The sequence below is a fragment of the Ursus arctos genome, unplaced genomic scaffold (assembly GCF_023065955.2).
Source record: "Ursus arctos isolate Adak ecotype North America unplaced genomic scaffold, UrsArc2.0 scaffold_21, whole genome shotgun sequence".
Classification (NCBI taxonomy): domain Eukaryota; kingdom Metazoa; phylum Chordata; class Mammalia; order Carnivora; family Ursidae; genus Ursus; species Ursus arctos.
The window spans coordinates 25,512,745-25,536,229 of record NW_026622886.1 but is presented as its reverse complement, the minus strand read 5'-3'; the positions used below and the strand labels follow the sequence as shown (position 1 = coordinate 25,536,229).

General features: G+C 33.7%; 1 long non-coding RNA gene and 1 pseudogene across 1 annotated transcript in view; one reads left to right on the top strand and one right to left on the bottom strand.

The window, feature by feature from the left end:
- Nucleotides 1-16,306, bottom strand: part of LOC130544502 (uncharacterized) — a 575,127-nt gene extending 558,821 nt beyond the window's left edge. Inside the window, exon 1 of the long non-coding RNA XR_008960817.1 lies at nt 16,272-16,306. This is a non-coding gene — a long non-coding RNA (uncharacterized LOC130544502). The remainder of the gene's footprint in view (nt 1-16,271) is intronic.
- On the top strand, nt 13,557-13,656 carry LOC113256466 (small nucleolar RNA U3; annotated as a pseudogene).
- Nucleotides 16,307-23,485: the final 7,179 nt, after the last annotated feature.

Genomic DNA, 23,485 nt, shown 5'->3' with positions numbered 1-23,485 from the left:
ACAGATTTTATTACCCAACATTTGCTGATGAGTAAACTTGATTGGTGAGAGTGAAATTAATTTTCTTGCCCAAAGTCACACAAATGGGATGGAGTTTAGAATCCAGATAAATAAGACTCTGGGTCTCTATGAAAAAGCATAGCACATGATTTATTACTTCTAAAATGTAAATGCTTTTAAGGAATAACAAAATAAACACACATTCTGTAATAACCATCCATATCGAGTGAATATTTTTCATGTTATGTGTTCCCTCATTCACACTGAACAGCCTCTTGTTTTAGGTATCTTCCTGTGTTTTCACCCCACCTTCTCAAATTACAAGCAGAGTTAATTTAAAAATATTTCTTGTAGGAAGGTACAGACATGTCCTTCAGACCCACAAGTCAGATTCAAACAGATCTTTTTTTTTTCCAGTTTGAAATCATACTTTATTTTTAATGTAGCTAGAAATCCCGTTACTATATATTTTTAAGCAGAAAAAAAACTCATTTACTTTTCTTTCTTATAGCATTATTAGCACAAGAAAAATTTCTGGTTTCGAAATAATACTGAGTTTCTGTGAAAATGAATTTACTTTGTGGAATATAAAAGCACAGGACACGGTTTCACAAGACCAAATTTACTTTTACCCATTTATGGTAATAATACAATGTACTTAGGTAATGCCTAATTAAGTAAATCAAATAAGGAATCTGGAAAGAACTGGTTTTCTTGAGTTACTCACAGAAGACAGTGGAAATTTTGAGAACACGTGATAACAAAAAGAACACCCACAAGCTCAAATACAAGTTTAAATGCTGAGTGTTTTTAAAGGGTTTAAAAAGCATGCTCAATTAGTATACAATTTTTTCTCACTTATATAAGAGAAGAATTTTTTAAAGATCTATTTATTTATTTTTAGAGACAGAGAGAGCACGCATGGGGGTCGGGGGGAGGGGCAGAGAGAGAGGGAGAGAGAATCTCAAGCAGACTTCTGGCAGAGCACTGGAGGCCCACACAGGGCTCATGTCACAACCTGGAGATCATGACTTGAGCCAAAATCAGGAGTCCAATGCTTAGCCGACTGAGCCACCCAGGTGCCCCTATAACAAATGAATTTCTATCTGCTTGTATACAGCAAAGGACTAGAATCTGAAATAAACTCATTTATAACTTCCCGAAATGTGCAATTTCAGCAATGTATTCCAAGAAATTTTCTTCATTGCTCCTACCACTGATTCTTCAAGTAAGCAAAATTCAGAGCATCTCACCTCTTGAAACCACTTTTAAACACTAACACTTTAAATTGAAAGATAGGTAGAAACCTAGCATTTCTGGTACAGTGCCTGGACTTAATAAGAGTTGAATGTAGAACAGAAAACTTATCATTTCTTTATTTTTAGAGGACTGGGAAGGAGAGAGAAGAGGTGCTGATATGATGCAGTATCTAAGAGCTGAAGAGGAGAATAATGACTCTTCCATAATGTCAACAACTCCACACTGAACAAAATACATGGATCTCATCAATTTTAAAATTCATGCTGAATCAAAAAGTCCAGTTTTTCTCTGTGTATATCAATGCCTTCCAACCTTAGACTTACCTTTCCTGGAAAGAAAATGCCCAACTCTTTGATGATAATCAGGTCACTTTTTTACCTACAGGAAGAAGTGTTAAGGAAAAAACCCTCAACATTTATAAACCCTAAGAAATGGTTATTTTATCACAAGCAGCCATACAAGATTTATGATTAATTATGTTTTGAACACTTTTAAGAAATGCTCATAATTATAGGTGCTGAATCTATAAAGGGACTTGAGTGTTTCATAGATGTACTTACAATCACTGTCAACAGGTATATGTATAAATGTGTATATATGTATATGTGTATATATGTATATATACACATTAAAATATATCAGCAGAGAAGGAAATCTTAGAATTTATCTTTCCTATTTCTGTCTTAATACTCATGTTTGGTATAAAGATCTTCTCGTATATGCACACATACACAAAAGTACAAGCTCTGCAAGTTGAGCCCAGTTATTTTTTTCTGATCTTAGTGACAACTGATAATTATTAATTATGACCTTGGTGAAACTTTTCTTCAAATAACAGTGGTTGTGAGATCATTACTCTTTATAGAATAAACAATATTAATTCCTACTTACGTCACAATAGAACAGCAAAAAAGGTATAAGGACAACCAAAAGATACATTAAAAATCTTTCAAGTTCATGAATCATTAAAGTACAATAAGTTAAAAATTAGTTGTTGTCTTACACAAATTGGACATCCCTGATACTATCCTCTTTTTCACATTAACACAGGTCACTTTTGTGCTGATATAGTGATGGTAAATACTCTTGAACATCAAATGTGGACAATTTAATATTATGTAATCTTTCTAGATAGCAACTTCTCAAAACTTACTCATTATCATTGCATCTTTGGTTCCATTTCCAGGGATCTGTTCTTTCCAAATCAGCTTCCTTAAAACTTAAACTGTTTAAAGTTCGCTTCTGACTTAAGTCAGTCTAAGAAGGGATTTAGGCACAAATAATTTGATTCTTAAGGGAAGAAGTGAAGCAGGTAAGGGAAGGATAAAAAGCCAAGAAAGGGTAAAGATGTGTCTAAGATAAAGTCAATCCCTGGATCTTCCTACAGAGTTGCCTCCCTACCAGTTAGTACAAGTGCTGTGGGTGGACTAAATTGAACGTTAACACTTGACACTTAGAAACTGGGAAATGAGGATACTGGCCTAATAGAGAGGCTATGGGAACGGTAATGAAGCAGGTCTACCACATAGTTTGAAAACAGTTCACAAATATGAACTCAAGATTTTGTGTGTAGATGGTCACTACACTGTTATACTCATGAAAAATTAGGTTTTGAATCTTACTAGTTTTCATTTTAGTCATACAGGGTTTTTTTTGTTCAATAGTAGAAGATCTCTATTAACTTGGAAAAAAAAGGACAGAAGGAAAGAAGAAAATATGGAAACTAGATAGGTTTTCACCTCACAAACTCAGTTATTTAAGTAAATCATACATACACACATAGTTTTACATTTTTATACTTTGTATCTTTATGCAGACATGTAACTGGAATGGCCCAGTGCAAAATGAAAATATGGGGCTCACTATTAAAAATTATTAATAATTTCAGGGCAGCAAAAACAGAGACATAAACCAAGAACAGGGTCATGTTTGACTCTGTAGGTCACATTTCCATGAAGGCTGTCCTGCCCTGGGAATAAATAAATACAGTTTTTAAGTGGAGAAATTTTCTAGTTTGATATGTTGGCATATGCTAGAGATAGGTATTTATACAATATGAGAAACTATTTATAAAATAAAGCCCTTTAGATTCCAAATTTGTCGCAGTTCTCTATTTCATCCATTTATAAAATGACAAAAAAAACAGATTTAAGATTTTAGTTGAAGAGACATTTAGAGAAAAGAAACCTAAAAAACATGATATATTGAAAATATATTCAAGTTTTTTAGTATTTAAATATTTTTAAGGATGTATAAATATGAAGTCTACTCTTCTTTACCTTGAATCAATAAAATATCCTAACTCAAGAAAAAAATATAATGATGGAATAGGAAATGTAAAAAGTATTTTTCAAGATTCAGATGTTTACCAGTTCTTGACCATGAAGAACACAATCAATACCTGACCATGGGAAGGGAAAGGAAAGGAAGCGGAGGGGAGGGATGGAAGGAAGAAGGAAAAAGAAACTTCAGAATGCATCTAAGTCAAAGCCAAAACTCATCAAACTTGAGTGATTTCAATGCTCTAGGCTATATATTAGCAGTACAGGATAAATGAGTCATTTGGGGGATGCAGGAATCATCTGAGTTATGTCCAACATTTCACGAGTTACATGCCTTCTTCACAAAATTTTTTGTGTCATCTGATGTCACTTTGAGTCATGACAAAATTATTATTTTTGAAAATTAGATTTTTCTTTGAGCACTAATCATTAAAACTGGGCAAAGAACATGGTGTTGTTGTGGGTTTTTTTTTTTTTTAATCAGATTTTCACCTTCTAGTCCACAACATAAACAAAAGTAATTTGGGGGAGAAAGAGAGAGAGAGAGAGAAAGAGAGAGAGAATGAAGTATCTAGGTTCTTTTATCCAGGTATCAAGAAGGAAAAGCTCTATTAAGTTTACACAGAAAAATTATCTGCCAACAGTAGACAATATTTTCCTCCTTTGATTCCCTTCCCTAATAGAGTCTGTATTTTTCTACAACCCAATGCCTGATGACCTATGGCCATTAAGTCAGAAAATGAAAAGGTACTTTCTCACCATGAGAGTAATAATGAGCATTGATAAAATTGTTTCATGGAAAGAGATTTTGTCAAAAGGTTAGCAGTGCAAAAGTTTAATCATTCTGTAATTGCCCACTATTTATTCTGAAAATCTCTGTAAACCAACTTTTCATTTGATTTAATTACCATGAAACTGTTCTGCTCAAATACACAAGGCTACAAAACATACACACAAACAATGGCTTCCACGGTGTTACTGTTCAGCAGTTCTGCTTCTGTTGAAGATAACAGTGTTGCCATTAACTAGTGTCTTCTTGTGTACAACAGATGGTTTACATGATGTTTTTTTTTTCAAGATTTAATATAAAGGTAGCTATGAGACCATTCCCCCTGTGAGTACTGTTGATTTTGATGAATTGGTCCTTTTTTAACTTCCAGATGACAGCATGTTCAAACAGCTGTTGAACATTTCAAACAACAAGTATTAGGTTGACCCCACCCTCTGAGGATGTATCATTTTATTCTGAAAATTTTAATTCATCTTCTTGGGTTATCACACCATATACATAAATGCACTTGCTATGGCCATAGGCTTAAAATGGGTAACATCCATTTAATCTATTTAAGGGCTTGTACCTCCATTGTAAAGGTGTATATGTACACACACACACACACACACACACACACTCTACACACACACACTGTATATATGGACTTGCAGAAGACTCTACACTTTAGGAAAGGATAGTTTCATCAAAAAATTGACTATAGGTATACAATCTATAATTCTAAAAAACAAAGTTAATATGTAAACATACATATATTACAGTATTTTCCTTTAATTTTCTTTTTTTTTTTTTTTTAAGATTTTATTTATTTATTTGACAGACATAGAGACAGCCAGCGAGAGAGGGAACACAAGCAGGGGGAGTGGGAGAGGAAGAAGCAGGCTCATAGCAGAGGAGCCTGATGTGGGGCTCGATCCCAGAACGCCGGGATCACGCCCTGAGCCGAAGGCAGACGCTTAACCGCTGCGCCACCCAGGCGCCCCTCCTTTAATTTTCTTTCTTTACATATTATGGATTCTTTCTAGTATATATGAATCTAGTTCATTCTTTTTACAGATACGAGGTATTAAATATATATGTATACATATATACAGAGGTTAATATATATATTCCCCCTCCAAAATTTAATGATATAATCTATATTTTCTACCACATGATTTTATAACTAGGATATTGTTCTATATACATGGCTCATCTTCAAACGACTATGTATTATTTCATTACATCAACATAACTGAATTAGTCTTCTACTGTCTCATTCATAAACATTTAGATTTCTAATTTTGTCTTACAAAATTTACCTAGTGATCACCCATAAAAGTAGATTTATCAAAGTATGTCACAATTTTTGACTATTGTTGTTAAAATGATTTTATCAAATTGTATATGACTTTTTTTTAAAGATGAAAATTGGTGGTATCTTTGTTCAGGTTCTCATTTCCACAGAGATGCCTCTAGGGTTTCAGCATTAACTATGATGCTTGTTTTTGATAGATTCTCCTTATCAGTTTAAGAAAATATATTTCTCCTACTTATTTATTGTTTTTATTTGAAAATGTGTGTTAAAGTTGTTAAATGTCTTTTGGCATTTACAGAAGTGACTGTTTTTGATTCTTTAATTAGTCAATGTATAAATAAATAAATAAATAAATAAATAAATAAATAAATAAATATTCTTGACGTACATCCTACTTGGAAATTATATATTCTTTTCATAACTTTTCTGTACATGTTAGTAACCAGAGAGGGCCTAGAAATGATACAAGAAAACACTGTTAAAAAGTATGTCAAAATATTTCATTGAAGAATGTTTATTATAAACAATAACTTATTAGGATAATGATACCAAATGAATTGATCAAAGAAGGATAAAATAGCAGAAAACTGAAGCCTGGGAAACAGACAATGATAATGGACAAGGGGGAAAAGATTTTGTGATCAGAGAGAACACCAGGAAAAAAGTATCATATGATACTCATTCATTCACCAATCATTCAGTTCATCAGTCATTTGTTTGTGCCTTCATTTTATCATTTATGGACTCACCACGAAGGTATTGAGCTCTATTTTGCAAAAAATACTGTGATCTACTCTGTTCTATCACAGGAGAAGAGAATAATATGTATGCCAAACAAAAATAAATACAAATAAAGCTCTTTTGGGCATACAAAGTAATTTTAGACAGTTATGGTAGAAGACAACTGTAGAAGGTACACATAATGAGCAAAAAGTAATCAGAATAAGATTGTCTCATATATTTTGACATATTTGAGGGATGACTGTGAAGTTGTAAGAATTCAACTATAAGTCACAGGAAAATTTATCTCATTACATTAGTGTTAAGCCTTGTGTAATTATATATAATAATTTCTAAATAGCTCCTCAATTTAAAGTAAATATAAAAATAATACTAAAACGGTAAGTTTCAAATGATTTAGAGATGTTTACCTACATATAAAATCTTTTACAGAATCGACCTTGTTCCTTTTTGGTGTATGTGTGAACATAAAGACATGGGAGAAGTAAATGAGTATCACAGAAAAACATTTCAGAATTTAGGCTCTTAGGTATTATTCCCATGTTCATTTATTTCCCTCAATATTTACTGTACACATACCCGAAAAGTCTCTTCCTTTTACTTTGGAACTTTGGTATACTTCATCTGATTTATTTGATATCATAAATCGACATCAGTTTTAGGTTATTATTCTGGATTATGAATACCTAAAGTTTACTAGTGATGATATCTAAATTTCAAGAGAGAAAAGACTGACCTTTATAAAAAATATACTTTCAAATCACATGGTTTTAATGTGTTTCTGATAGAGAAACAGTGAACAAAACTAGGTTCTGGGTTTTTATTTCTTTGTTTCAATTTATTCCCCTGAAGTTAATTGATTTATATATAATCTAAGAACTATTGATTTGGGCAGATGACAACATAACGTGTTAGTATGCTTAATTTTGCTTGTTGCTGTTATAAAAAAAAGTTCTAGTAGTTTTCTAAAAAGTATGACATAAAATGCCTCCTAATTACCAATAACATTTATAAACCAACATCAATCTGACAGAGGAGGTACTCCTAGACATTAAACAGGACATGTGCCAAATTAAATTAAATAAGTATGAAAGTTAAGAAACCATACTGATAAACAGCATGCAACCTAATTTTGTTTTTAGATAGTAGTCTACTCTCTTTGCTTCATAAGTTGGCTCTACCTAATATTATCTTTTTGATTCTTCTGTTGATGTACATTAATCCTTCAAAGCAAATGTGACAAAATATAAATTATCTCATCTTGTTCAGCAACTTGCCCTCACAAAAAAGAGAGTAATGTTAAAATAAAAATCAGTTATAGAAGGGCAAATATACTGGCATGCCAGATCTATTCAGCTTTAACAATTCCTTTACTTCCTGAAAAATGAAAGAGGCAAACCCATCTAGAAGTTATAGTTTACAAATGAATTTATATGTCATTGTACTATGTAAAGTTTGTTTAAAAAAAAGAAGAAAAATGGATTTAATCTATTTTAATCCTCTGTGCAATGGATGTCCTATTCCTTTGATAAGTGGTAGCTGTCAACTGATGACAGATATATGCCTTGTAAGAGTGACATGCCAATTACCAAAAAAAAGATAATGTCTAGTATATTTGAAAGTTAAGTCCAGAATATGATGAGGCACTAACTTACCTAGACTTCCAGTAGAAACACCACTACGTTAGCATTGGGAATGTGGGCAAATCTCTTGCCTATTAAACTTGTAGTTAATGCTTCTCATCTCCTAGCAATATATATATTATATTCTGGGATGTTTTCATTGTTCTGGTGATAGATTTGCATTGTCCAATACTGAAGACAGATTTGGACTAATCCTCTCACAGTTTTTCACCATTTGTGACAACCAGCATTTGAAGGAGAATTGTTAGGAAATAATAGCACTGTCAATGGCTCCAAGATGAAAACCAAATCAACTCACTGCCTCTCTTTTTGGCCAAGCTCCTCTGGACTATTAAACAATTTACAAAAGTAAACAAACAAGTAATTGTAATTATCACAATGTTCCTTGTTCAAAAATAAAAGTTCGAAACAATTGTAATAAGTTACAATGGAGTACCCAGAGCCCCTTCTTAAATGACTTATATAGGAATATGAAAAGTGAAAAATCGGGACTATAATGCCAGTAGTTTAAAATATTCATGTTGGAGAAGAAAACAAGGATTCTTTTTAAAATCTAATGTCCCCTTACTCTAAACCCTAACCCTTTTGTTCCTTTTCCATGAGTAAAAATTCTGATAGTGTTTCCTTTCTGAATTGTTAAGTTACCATGCAATTATTATCATCAAAATTTGAAGAGGTAGATTATACTGTCAGAAATGTACAGCATATCCCATTAATCTCAATTAGTAATTGTGTCCTCATAAGTATTTTTAAAAGCTCCAAATGCTAAATCATGGGGTTATCTGAGGGACAAAACTCATCTCTTGGAAAGCCATTCATTTATAAAAATGTTTTTTTATTGAAACAATCCAAAATAACGAAAAATCAGTTGAAGCATGAAATAAGAGAAACAAAGTACCAGAAACAAAACAATTCATGAAGGTGAACTTCACTAACTGCGTAACTTAATGGAGCTCTAGTCCTATGTATTTACAAAAGTATGAATAGCATGAACATTTTGATGATTTTGTGAACAGTGCATCTAATCCTGGAATGTGCTTCTTTCAGTAATGTTTCTACTTCATGGTTTACTATTAATGGGCTTGATATAAATTCTTGACTATTTAGATTATAACATTTTATACTTTTTCTTTCCCAAGACTTTTTTTTCTCCTACCATTCTTTCCCTAAGATTATCTAAACCAGTGATTCTCAGCCAGGATTTGGAGATTTGGACATTCTAGAGCCATTTTTGGTAGTTATAACTAAGGGGATTATGCGCCATTGGCATTTAGTAGAACAGGGAGCTGGTAAACTTTTAACAATACACGGGGAAGCCCCCCACAACAAAAATTATCTGGCCCCAAATGTCAGTAGGACTACTTTGAGGAATCCTGATCTGAACCATAATGGTAAAATAAACTCTGTAACTGGTTCATCTTTTATGCATTTTTCTAAAGGAAAAATGCTCTCAATATTTCGTAGTTCTTGTTCTGGTTATCTACTTCTGCGTAACAGCCAAAAACAGTGACCTAAAACAATAATTAAATGGATAATAAATGAATAAATAATTAAAATGAATCCCCTCAGTCACATCAAGGACACAGATGGTTAAGAGCTGGAAAATAAAGATGGAATATTTAAAGACTTCTTTGGAGAAAGTTGAACACTAAGTTGTATACTTTGTCCTCCCCCACAATCCCTCCTATGTTCAATACTTCAAAAAGTGGAGGGTAAAACTAATGTAAGTCAGTGAAAGGAAGTTTAACGGGCCAATCAAGGAATTGGGTATATGTCACCAAAGGGGGTATGACACTGACGTGGTTCCTGACTTATGCTTGAGAAAGCTAAAAGGGAAATAGCACAAGGTTGCCAGAGCAAGACCACACCACTTGCCCTAATGCTAAGTTAAAAAGTACAAGAATCTGATGTACCAGGTATGGATCTAGCAATAGAAGCACTGGCCTGCAGTCATTTAAAATGCTATCTTGTCCAAAATGATGACCTAGCAACAAAAGAGCTACAGAAATGATCCATAAGAACAAAGAAAGTTTGACTGAAACAATGCATCTGGCCTAGAAGGCATGAGTTCACCTTTAAAGTGTGCTTATCTGCTTTCTTTTCCCTCCTCTTCTCCTTTGATCATGGCGACTGAAGAGTCCTTAGCTAAATAGCTGAGTTGGTTGAGGGAATGCAAGCTAGGAAAGAATGAAAAATCACGTGGATGGAACTAGAGACTATTATGCTAAGCGAAATAAGTCAATCAGAGAAAGACAATTATATGATTTCACTCGTATGTGGAATTTAAGAAACAAAACAGAAAATCATAGGGGAAGGGAGGGAAAAATAAAATAAGACAAAATCAGAGAGGGCAACAAACCATAAGATACTCTTAACTACAGGAAACAAACTGAGGGTTGCTGGAGGGGAGGTGGATGAAGGAATGGGGTAACGGGTGATGGGCATTAAGGAGGGTATAATAAGCACTGGGTATTATATGCAACTGATGAATCCCTGAACTCTACCTCTGAAACTACTAATACAATACATGCTAATTAACTGAATTTAAATAAAATAAAATAGAATAAAAGATTCATTCCTCTGCCTTATATTATGGGGTCCATAAGGAGAAAGGGAAAATATTTAACTTTAAATTACATTCCACATTTGATTACTATGCGGGGTTAGGCAATTCAGTTTTACCAAACTGGAATTGTGTTTTTGTCTTAAAGTGACCACAAGGCATCTGATAACATAAGATTGATCAAAATTATAATAATAAAAACAAAACAATACAGAAACCATGGGGCCTGCCAGTGGATTCTAAATATATTCTCAATTGTGCAAGTCCATCCTACTGATAATATACAGCATGCCGTGCTTCTGTATTTTAAAAGAGTAGATACAAAGATGTTACAACATTTAGTGTGGGTAAAATCATTACCCCAGATATTATTAATCTCATGTAATTCAATGAAAGAAAGAATTGCGGATAAAATTTATTTGCATGGTCTTTCTAAATCACCCAATATGTTAACTACATGCATCTTAGATCAAGCAAATACCGACATAAATAAAAAGGACAGTAAATAGAAGAATCTTATGGATGGGTGAGCATTTTAGCACATTGTAGTCGTTGTTTAGTAATGGTTCTCTTCTCCCATTAGGCATCTCAAGAACTAGAGAAATGAGGTTAACAGCAGGAGGAAGGGCAATGTAAACTATGCATACCAGGAAACAAGCAGGGTGTAAAATGAAAGCGAAGGAATGCTAGCATTGATGCAGGTCACAGAAGATTCTATGTATGCAGCTTCTCCAAAGATCCCAAAAGACACCGAAGAACAGAGCCAATATCCTTAGAATAGTCAAATGTCTGACACAGAGGTCAATTCTTCAGATGCTAAAAAAAGAACTGACACTTGTAATTCTGCTACTGGGTCTTTTCTTGTAATTAACCCCAAAAAATCAAACACACATGCACACACATACTCACATTGTAAAAATATGTATCTAAATGGCTCATTTTCCCCGACTTTAACAAATTTTGTGCAAAGTCTAGATCTTGGTCACACAACATTTAGATTCAGTTACCATACTGTCATCAAGAACACCTCAGAGAATGACATGGAAGTCCCAAAATATCATATTCCACCAAGTCAATATTTTTCCTGGATTTATCAAGAATCAATCTCAAAATAACAACCATTTTTTAAAAAGTGAATATATTGACAAATGTTATCGAAAAGATTCTAGGTCTCAAACCATGACATAGGGATTCCGTTTCTATTCACGTCTCAGGTTTGCTTTACTCTGTTCCTTTATAATAGCAAGTGAAGACAAAAGTAGTAACCTAACTTGTATTTCTCACATAGCCCAGTACCAATCTGACCAAATGGTATAGTGGACTCCAATTTTATAGACCAGAGTCATATGGTCCATCCCCTATTATGCTGTAGGGGGTTATGAAGGGATGGGAGCTGGGTCCCCACTAATTGATACACATGTAATGAATTGGGTTATTTTAGTGGGAAAGATACGGTATGCATATGAAAAACACAGGTCTGCCATATTCCTATATATGCTAAACTCAGGGGTCCTCATGCTTATTATTCCTGCTTTTTTTTTTTTAATTTAAGAATTTATTTATTTATTTAGAAAGTGTGTGCAAGCAGGTGGAGGGGCAGAGGGAGAGGGAGAGAAATCTCAAGCAGACTCCACACTGAGTGCATAGAGCCTGATGTGGGGCTCTATCTCACAACCTGGAGATCATGACCTGAGCCGAAATCAAGAGTCCGACACTAAACCAACTGAGCCATCCGGGCACCCCTTATTCCTCTTCTTGGGAAGAATATGGAGACGTATGTGCTACATTGAGGTTGAAGTCATGTTCCAAGTCTTTAAAGCAATTTTATACACTGATAGCCCCATCACACAGTGTTTTATATAACAATTAGCTAAGAAAGTTGGTTCCTCTTACTCTTTGAATTTTGAGAATATCAAAAAACTAATGTTGCCAGGTTCATCACTGTTCCTTAGAAATTCATAATTACACATTTCACAAAATACTATTAATTCTCTGAATTTGATAAAAAAAATAAAATGTGGGGCGCCTGGGTGGCACAGCGGTTAAGCATCTGCCTTCGGCTCAGGGCGTGATCCTGGCATTATGGGATCGAGCCCCACATCAGGCTCTTCTGCTGTGAGCCTGCTTCTTTCTCTCCCACTCCCCCTGCTTGTGTCCCCTCTCTCACTGGCTGTCTCTATCTCTGTCGAATAAATAAATAAAATCTTTAAAAAAAAAAAATAAATAAATAAATAAAATGTAACAACTGCAATAAAGTTCACTGGTAAACATGCAAGAAACATGTAATTAAATTTCTCACCTCTGCGAACATTTCTGAAATCGAATGTTTGCAAATTGAGTACATATATGTCTTAACTTAGGTAACAATCAAAAGAGGAAAGCAAAAGAGAATCAAGGCACTTTGGGGCTTTTGAGAATAAGTCTTCTGTATAAGCACATGTAAGTTTTTCCTTTATTCAGACATATTCTGCACAATATCCATGCATTGTAAATTTCACTTTTTATAAGATGCTGAAAAACTCCAAACCTGAATAAAAATGCATTTTCATAGATTTTTACTACACATGATTTTTTTAAAATATGAAATACTTTCATTGTGATTCAAAATAAATGCTTTGTCATTAATTATGATTCAAAATGGTTAATGGTAAATCAGCACCCAATTAATAATTCTTTGTAAATCTTTTCTTTGTGACGTGTAAAGTGCAAGATGCAACAATCTTTAATGACCTCTTTGACACTGCCCTTCCCCAAATTGTGAAGATTTCCTTACCTGAACTTTGACAGAATTATAGGCATTCCTAATAATTTTCTAAAATGAAATCTTTACTCATTAATAAGTCTTTCAAAAACTGGGTAATCCAATGCTTTAAATTTATTACTATCACTACCAGAGCTATCTTTTGGGGCATCCACTTTCTCTGGTCTAAAACCTTATAAAGACTGCTTAATCATTAATTGTATATATACATTGATTATGAAGACTATACTTTCAGGGATCATTTCTATAGTTTGTTACATTGATTATGATATATACCATATGCATTGCATATACCACAATTGATGTGCATATATGTATATAAAACAATGTATTTTATATTTGTAAATTCATAATGGCCCAAACTTCCCCACCACATATGCAATATCAACAGTTACAAATTAATTTCTTTATGTGACTTCAGAAAGAAAATAAGATGTGCTAATTTTGGGAAATGCAGTTTACTATTGGTGAAATGTCATTTTAATAATGTGAACATAAGTAAATTATTTGTCCAATTACTGAAAGTTTACATATCAACACAACTTTAAAAGGATCTCTCATAGTACTATTATATTAATAAAGATCACGGACTTAAAATTCAAATTTCTGGATGTTGTGACATTATCTCCTACCATATATTATTATACACTATAAAAGAAGAGATTGAAACAGAGGAATTTACTTCTTAAAATCTAGAGTATACCAGATTTTCCTCTATTTTCCCTAGTTTTTAATGAGGAAGAAGCTATGTGAAAATTAATAATTACTTAACTGGTTCTCCACTGATTGTTTACCAGTTTTCACGGAACTTAAACAAGTTAGGTATAAGTAGTAATGATTTTGAGTTAGACTAAGACAAAAGACTCCACAAGAAATTGGATAGACACAGCGACAAAAATTCTTTCTTATTTTGTGTATTCACTTGCAATCAGCACAGCTGTGTTTAAAATACTTTAGACAGGGGTCCCTGGGTGGCTCAGTCGGTTAAGCATCTGCCTTCAGTTCAGGTCATGATCCCAGTGTCCTGGGATCCAGCTGCATGTTGGGCTCCCTGCTCAGTGGAGAGCCTGCTTCTCCCTCTCCCTCTGCCCCTGCACCCCCACTCATGTGCTCTCTCTCGCTCTGCTCTCTCTTAAATAAATACATAAAATCTTTTTTTTTTAGATTTATTTATTTATTTATTTATTAGACAGAGACAGCCAGCGAGAGACGGAGCACAAGCAGGGGGAGTGGGAGAGGAAGAAGCAGGCTCCTAGTGGAGGAGCCTGATGTGGGGCTCGATCCCGGAACGCCAGGATCACGCCCTGAGCCAAGGCAGACGCTTAACGACTGCACCACCCAGGTGCCCCAATACATAAAATCTTTAAAAAAAATAAAATAAAATCCTTTAGACAAATAGTATGACTTTCTAATACAATGGTGAAGAACTCTGCATTTCAAAACAAGCTCCTGACTGAGGTTAAAACAGATTCTAAATTGTATTATGGTTGCATTTTTCCTACAGGAATTAACCATTTGTTTTACTTCTCTGAAGAAATGTGATAGAAAACACTTGAATAGTTGAGGAAACATACAATCACACACCAAAGCTCTCACAGAAGAATGTTAATGTCTAAAGATTACAGATCCTTCTCTAACACTAGAGAATATACTCCAATAGATGTTTATCTTGAAATTTCAAATAATCATCACAGCAACATAATTTATCACTTGACAATAGCCAGTTTGAGGCACTGGAATTTTGAGTGAGATCACCTCATGATAAACTATACCTTCCTCTTACATTTTTAAACTAACTGTATCAAATTAGATCATAAGGAAGTAACATGAACCCACATTATCTTCATTTTTCCATAGCCAAATTTTCAACAATGTTAGGACGTAACACTACAGATGTAGGATGTCAATATCCAGACAGCAGATCAGATAGAGATCTAAAAATATGATTTACCCATCTGAAAAAAATAGTCTGTGTAAATTTATAGTTGACAATATGATAGTACATAATATATTTCACATGGCTGAATTGCTTCTGGATTCACTCGCATGAAGAAATGTGTCTGTCCACATTAAATAAAAATACTTCATTTCTTTTATTAGACAAAGGGAACTATAGAATTCAAAATTTTTTTCTTTTTTTGCTATAGATTTTGGCAATACAACCCTGATTAGAGCTTAGTTTAGTAAATCACTGGTGTGTGTGTATGTAATATATAAATAAGAAGTAAATATATATACACACATATAAAGAAAATGAAGATTGCCTATAATTCTGTGGGAGTTAGCCATTGTTAATATATGTGGATCCACATGCTTCTGGTCTTTCCCCATGTTTTATTACAAAAAACAAACGAAAACAGAGTGTGTGTGTGTGTGTGTATACTCTCCTTTCCAATATTTTTTTATTGTTCATATTAAATATATATAATATGTAAGTAGCATCAAATCTAATTTTATAATATAAAAATTACATGAAACATAATGCATAAACACCATCTTGAATTGATGGTTTTAGCTAATTATTGATGATTTTAAATTAACTTGAAAATGTAAAAGTATAGTGAAAAGGTGTAAAATTTTAAATATTCTGGCAAAAATGGTCCTGAATCAAAGTACTTGAATGTTCATGAGAGAATGCCAAGGTATTAAAAGTATATTTTCCATTTGGGGTAAAATGCTATGCCCTGCCTGTAAAAACTGTAATGTATGTTATATTTTAACCCACTCTGAGTTAAAATTATGGAAAGGTTCCATTGCAATCACAACTCCAAATTCATTTTTCTTCATTTTTACTTCTCTTGAACCCTACTTTTTTTTATCTTTGATCGTGTTAAATTCAAGTTCTTCCACTTTAGTAGACTAAGTGCCTAAAACAAATGAAGTCTCAACACATAAAATTTGACTCACAGTTTCAAAATAGTATATAGAACTTACCCATCCAAGAAGGATGTAACAGCAGCTGAGAAGCTGTCAAGGAGAAAAATGCCAGAAGGATTAATAAATCATATTGCTGTAACATGACGATGAGAATTATAAACAGCTATGTAAAAATTAGGTTGCTAGCAGTCAGATGGCTTGGCTTCTTTTAGCCTTGGTAGTAGAATGGTGTACATTTATCTTCTGTTATGCACTGGTAAGTAGCTGGCAAGCTTGGTATATATAAACATTACTTAAACACGTTATGATTGGCTTGGATCCAGAAAATGTCCTCTGACATTACCATTAGCTATCAAAGATCTTAAATATTGCTGGAAATGTTTGAAAAGGCAAAGGAAAGCCAGAAGTCAAAGAAAGACAATAATAGCAAGAAAAATAGAATGGATAATTAGGAATTAAACACGCACACTTAATGACATAAGAATTTTAAAACAAATTAATGAAACCCAAAAGTCTATGTGGTTCGTAAGAAAGAGTGGTTGAACCAATTAAAACAGAAGGGAAATAAATATCTTAAACAACGGCTTCCTAAGTAGTATTTTTTTTATTTTTTAAATTCTTTTAATGTTATTTACAAATAGAAACTAATCTTCCCAATATATTTTCCCTGTTATACATGAAAGAGGGTATGCTGTTATTCTACTGTCATTACCTGTGACCCTATTAAAAACAAACAAATGAAAAACTGACATAACCATCAAGAAAAAAAAATGTTAAAGAAAAACCTCACTTAACTGTCATTCCCCTCACGACTGACTAAAGCTTTTGAGAAAGTCAAGCAATAACTTAGCTATGATGTGCTACATTTGGTTTGCTGCTTTAACAATGCTCACACAATTAAGGTAGCTTACTGATAAGCAAATTTCATCCAGAGTTAACCATAATAATAAAATCATATTTCCAAAACAAAGTATTTGAGGAATGAGATGTTTTTACAAGTGTCATAAATAAGAGAGTTTTTGAATTTTAGTCCGTTCATATGATTCTACCTTGCACTGCCTAAATTGATAATTCTTTTTTATGAACACATATTTTAAATATAGTCAAGAAACAAGGAAATTAAGGTTGCCTGTAATTCTATCATTGTTAATATGTGGATATACATGCTTCTGGTCTTTTCCCCATGTTTTATTACCAAAACCAAAGCCAACACCAAACCAAACCGAACAAACAAAAATGCTTTCCACACTAAATTCAGTTGTGTTAAAATAAATGCAACATTTTAATTTTTAAACCAAGCCAAACCAAAACAAAACCTCTCTTGCCAAATATTCACATAAAGATACAAGGAATGAATGTTCACTATAATCCCACTCAATAAATGAATGCTAAATTTGCTGCATGTCATACCAGATTTTTTCTAAGCACATACCAACGTGTTTTAACTTTGTTACCTAATGAACAAATATATTTCTACAGACAGCTATAGTTAAAAAGCACACTATTTTCAAACCAACTTTTTTAACACTGTATCTTAGATATTTCAATATTGATTCAAACACATCTAATTATTTACTGTTTATATACTTGTAATAAAAGAACAAAAATGATTAGTTTATATAATTTTTGGTAACAGAATAATGCACTTTAACAAGAACTGTCAATTATTAGTTTTTATAGTTAAAACAAGACTAAATCAGTTTTACAGGAAAACAAGGAGAAAGACCTTAAGGAGAATTTATGTCAGATGCAATTTGCAATGAAGAATATTATCGTTAAGAAAATAAAATTGCGTAAGTAAGGAAGCCAAGGACTTACTCATAAGCAGAAGGCAGGTCGTAAGGTGTAATCCTGAAAAGAATACAGCTGAAAAGAGAATATTAGGAGATTAATTCTGAAGTAGATTTTCCGAAGTTGATGCTAAGAAGTACAAGAAGTTATCTGCCAAAATTGAGAATCAGAGCATTTGAAACATAGGAGCTATTCCAACACTGTTGAATTTTCATCTCAACTAATTTATTTTTGTCAATTTTATTAAGAAAACTAAAATTTGTGTTAAAATTACCATGTTAGAAAGACTCAAAAGGATGACATGCATTTGAGAAATAAGTTAATCTCATAATAAAAGCCCTAAAAAGATGTTATACATCACTTTCACCTATCTAATATCCGTGAAAGCATTCCCTAAAATGACAGTACAGTGTCTATATTAGTTTTTCCTCGGGTGTTGTCTTTTGTTTTCTTTGCAATTTAAAATATTCAGTCTATACATACTTCAATAGCTGGTGTGCTATTGTTGTTCTTAATAGCACCTTTAGAAATGACATGCTTTTGCTGTTCTACCAGAATTTGTAAAAATAAATTACCTCTCAATTTTTTTGAGATTAATCATAATATAGTTTCTTTGTTAAATCTTAGGTGATTGAAAAATAAATCACATGTGCCATAAATATCCTTTGAACCACAAGCATTGCAAATTGACATTACAGTGTGGATTTTTCATCTTGACAGCTTCTGGTAGGAGCCAACTTGCCCCAGATTTTCTTTAAAGAAGAACAGGATAAATCTGGTCAAACATAAAGAATAAAACAAAGTACTTGTTTATTGCTATAAAGAAATCCACTGTGGATCAGTTTCCATATGAGATGTATTTCCAATGCTACTGGATAGGTTGGAAATTTCAACCATAAAAATTAGCAGTAATTTCACTCTTTTTGAAGGGCCAGAATACAGGGACTTTACTTTAGTGAAACAATTGTACTTCACTTGTTCTAAGTGTAGGAAAACAAAAAACACAAGAAGAAAATCATATATAGTCTTTTCAGGGCACAGATAAAAACATATTTTTCAATGTTATTTAATAGTGAATGCTTCTGCCAACAAAAATCTCAATGCCATAATCTATACTTGTTTTGTCAATGTAGGAGTAAGATAAAAGGAAAAACCCTATTTTAAAATGCTTAGGCTCCTCCGCTATGAGCCTGCTTCTTCTTCTCCCACTCCCCCTGCTTGTGTTCCCTCTCTCACTGGCTGTTTCTATCTCTGTCAAATAAATAAATAACATCTTAAAATAAAATAAAATAAAATAAAATAAAATAAAATAAAATAAAATAAAATGCTTAGCCCACGAAATAGTATCACTGTGCAAATATGTGATATGCGGTCATAACAAAGGTAAGATGGGCAATTTTTTTCTGTAGAAGTACAGAAAAAGTCAGAGAAGGAGTCCTCCTGAGGTTTTAGAATGCATATATTTCAGTAAAGCTAACCTTCAGTAAAATATTGTTTTGCTTTTGGAGAGGGAATTATGTTCTCCATATGCTATGGTCAGAAAATGTCATAGGGACAGGGAATTAAAATAATACATCAAAATAAATATAGGAAAGTTGAGGGAGATGCTAAATTAGGGATCATGGTTAATATCCTCCTCTCCTTTCAAAAGTATCTTTATTGTATCAGATAATATGTAATAAACTATTATTGTATAATAAATGTTACGCTTATTCATCAGCTATGTTCCTCTCCTCCACAATCCTACAAAGTAGTTTTTATACATTTCACTTTAGATATGGGAAAACTGAGGAAAAGACAGACATAGTAATTTGCTTTCAGTCTAGTAGCTAGTGAGTATCAGGGTCAGAAGTGAATTGAAATTATCTGATTCCAGTGGCTGTACTTTTGATTCCTGGATACATGATCATGATAACCATGTGTGCAGAACTTTCAGAGTTTCTAAGAAATTTTCATGCCTGTGATCTCATTTTCCCCTTATAACCTGATATTCTATCTGTGGGATGGCTGCTGTTCTGTATAATAGAAACACTAAAAATGTGTCTGGCTCTGAGTAGTAATTTTAGGAGAGAATAGGTCCAGAGTTTATGATAACGTCAGCTGAGGCTCCTGCTGCATTAGGCTCCTCACCTAATGAGGCTTCTCTTACCACCCTGTAGGTTGTTTTTTGTTTTTGTTTTTGTTTTTCCCCCCCAAGAACACACTCAAGTAAACTTCCTGCATGTAAATGTGTATCTCAGAGTCTGTTTCCAGAGACTCTGACCTTAAACAGTAGTTTCAATATCAAACCAATCTTTTGAATCTTTTTAGCTAAATCTTTCCGGTCTCTTTAATAATCTCTTGCTATTTTCTTCTTCTCAGACTATATATATTTTTTTAAGATTTTATTTATTTATTTGAGAAAGAAAGAGCACAAGCAGGGGGACGGGGAGGGGCAGAGGAAGAGGGAGAAGCAGACTCTCAGCTGAGCAGGGAGCCTGACTCAGAGCTCCATCCCAGGACCTTGGGATCATGACCTGAGCCAAAGGAAGATGCCTAACTGATTGAGCCACCCAGGCGCCCCATCTTCTTCTCAGTATTTTAATTTATTTATCCAACCCATGAAGCAAATTTATTTTGTATATTCAGCTTTGATATTCTGACTCCTTTTTGGAGACTCTAGCTGTGGTATCTTATTTCCTTGGGTGTTTTGTGATTTTTTATTATAAATCTGTATTTCTTAAAATTTTACTTAGGGGAATTATTTGTGGCTTGGACTAAAGACAGTTTCTTTCAGAGAAAGTTCACAATTATTTCTGCCAGGTGACTGGGGGGCTATACCAACCTCAGACCACTTTAAACTGTAGTGTTGCATTAAAGTGTTTCACATCACCTAAGTAAGGTAAATTCAGGCTATAATCCAATATAAGAGTTGGTTTTAAGCTAGGATTATTTTTCCCTCTTATTCAGCACTAGGATTTAAGATAAGAATATCTTCTTATAAAACCCTCAGTGAATGTACATTTACATATTTTTTACACTTACATCAACGGACTAGCCAATTTGCTGGACCTAGCTTTATGACAGGATCATAGTCTTTTAGCCTTCCTAACTTAAGAAAGTACTTATCTATTTTCTATGCTCTCCAAATCCATGAAAACTAAAACTCAAGTCACTAGAATTCACAATTGTTCTCGAGATAGAAGGTAGGATCAACATGTTGCTTATTACTTTTCATTTTCTCCTTTCGTTTAGTTTTGCCTCTGAGTATTCCTTACTTTCTAGTCAGCTCATCAATACATTTAAATATGTTAATCTATTCAGCATTTATAATCTTTCCCCAAAGAGAGGGCAGATCACTTTTTCTGTCCTACTGCAGAAATGCAAATCTCTCCCCCTAATCTTCATCAAGTATCTTCACCTTTAACATGTGGTCCTTTTTTTTTTTTCCCAGCCCAGCCAGCTGGGAGGAATGAAAACAGAGACCTAAAAGCAGATATGCTAAATCTTTGGTTATTATTTTAATGAAAGCTATGTTACTAATACAACAAAGAGTTGGAAGAATGGAAACATTAAATTGCTCTTCCCCCTCATTCGAATAATAAGAATAATTACTTCTTTTGGTACAGAAAAAAATTGAACAATGTGTTGGAGATAATCCTTTAGACCCCAAAGGACCTAAGGAAAAGTTTTATGCATTGTCTTTTCTGCTCTTAAATCAGGAAAGATTAAAATGGGTATTTACAAAAATTACTCAACAGTCTGGGGACCCATGAATAAAGGATACATTTACCCTAATCCTTTCCAGGACAATGTGAAAAAATATCCTTTTAGGATTCCCTAGTAACCCAGGTAAAACTGGGGGAAGAGGGCTGAGATATCTTTTTGCTTCTGGAAAGGGAAAAGACACAAGACAGCCATAGCAAGTCTCATGTGGTCCCTGGGTAACAAGAGGAAGCAACAGGATTTCCTTTTGCCTCTGATAACAAGACACTTGGCTGAGAGAGAGGAAGCAGGCAGATGTTGAAGGGATCCATGGTCATGATGAGAGGAAATTATAACAAAGAGCAGTGTGAGGATGTGTGTCAAGAAACCAGGTGGGAATACAGAAACTTCAACAGATGCCAATGTGGTAGGGACATGGGACATGCTTGTACATTGCAACAGATGTCAGTCTAGGACAAAGGAAGGATGAAGCCCAGATGCCTCACCATCTGATACTATAGTATTACATAAACTTATCAGAAATTAAACCAATCCAGAAAGAAAAGAAGGAGGAGGGGGAAAGGCAACTTTGATTTGACTGAAAACCTAACCCTGAGAATACTTTAAGCCTGAGAATACTTTCAAGCAAACACATTTACTTAGAATTGATTCAGTTATCTTTGTTTTTGCTACCAAGTAGAATGGGAACTCAAAAGCTAATTGTGGTTATAAGAAAAAAAATAAATTAAAGTTAAAATAATTACATACTGTCATCACTTGAATTTTAAAGCCCAAGAATATATATAACCACAAGACATCCTCTTGATCTCCACAGGAAGAAAATAGTGCTCAATTATGTAGAATATTTGACAACTAAATTAGGATAGAAAACATGTTATTAATTGATAACCCTGCAAGCAGAACCCTAGAATGGCAAGAATAAAAAATCAAATGGAAGGTGAGAAAGTTGAAATAGTATAAATAACACACACACACACACACACACACACACACACACACACACACACAAATTCTCTTGAAAAGCTAGTTATGAAAAGATGGGAAACAAAAGACAGATAAAAGTCATAGCTAAAGGGATATATGAGGTCAAGTCAAGGCTTGTCTTGCTTTATTTAAGATTACAGGTACTAGATCATGTTTGACTGATCAAAGGGAGTGTGTAGTAGAAATCGAGATGCTGAGATGCAGGAGACAGAAAAGCTAGAAGTGCAGTGGGAGCAAAGAAGCACACATGAAGGGATTGGATTTGGACTGGAGTAGCACTTTCTTCATGGTCATGAGAAAGGGAGGCAGCAGGTTAATTTTTAGATGTGGTAGCAAAAAGATTAAGTGGTTACTGTCTGATGCATTCTCTCTGGTCAGAAGTGAAGCCATACACTGAGATTAGTAGAGGAAAGAAAGAAGTAATAAAAGATTTAAGTAGAGTGGCTAAAATGTGATTTTATTGTGGAAATAAGCAGATTAAACTTTCTGGAGAAACAGGTTCTTGAATGCATTGTGGAAAGACAACTTGAGTGTGGTAAATGTGAAACTATAGTACCTCCAATCTACTGTTTGATGCTTAGCTGTTGGGATATAGGCATAGAAAGGGATTTGTCCATAGTTGCACTCTTGACTATGTGAGATTAGAGAAAGGGAGTCAAGAATATTTTTGAAAGGAATATTAGTAAATATGATATGACCAGAAAGAGAAGGTGGGTATGGAGGAATAATGTGAAAGTAGAAGGAATCTAATCAATAGTGAGGCAACTGGGGATCAATGAATTGGGTACTTC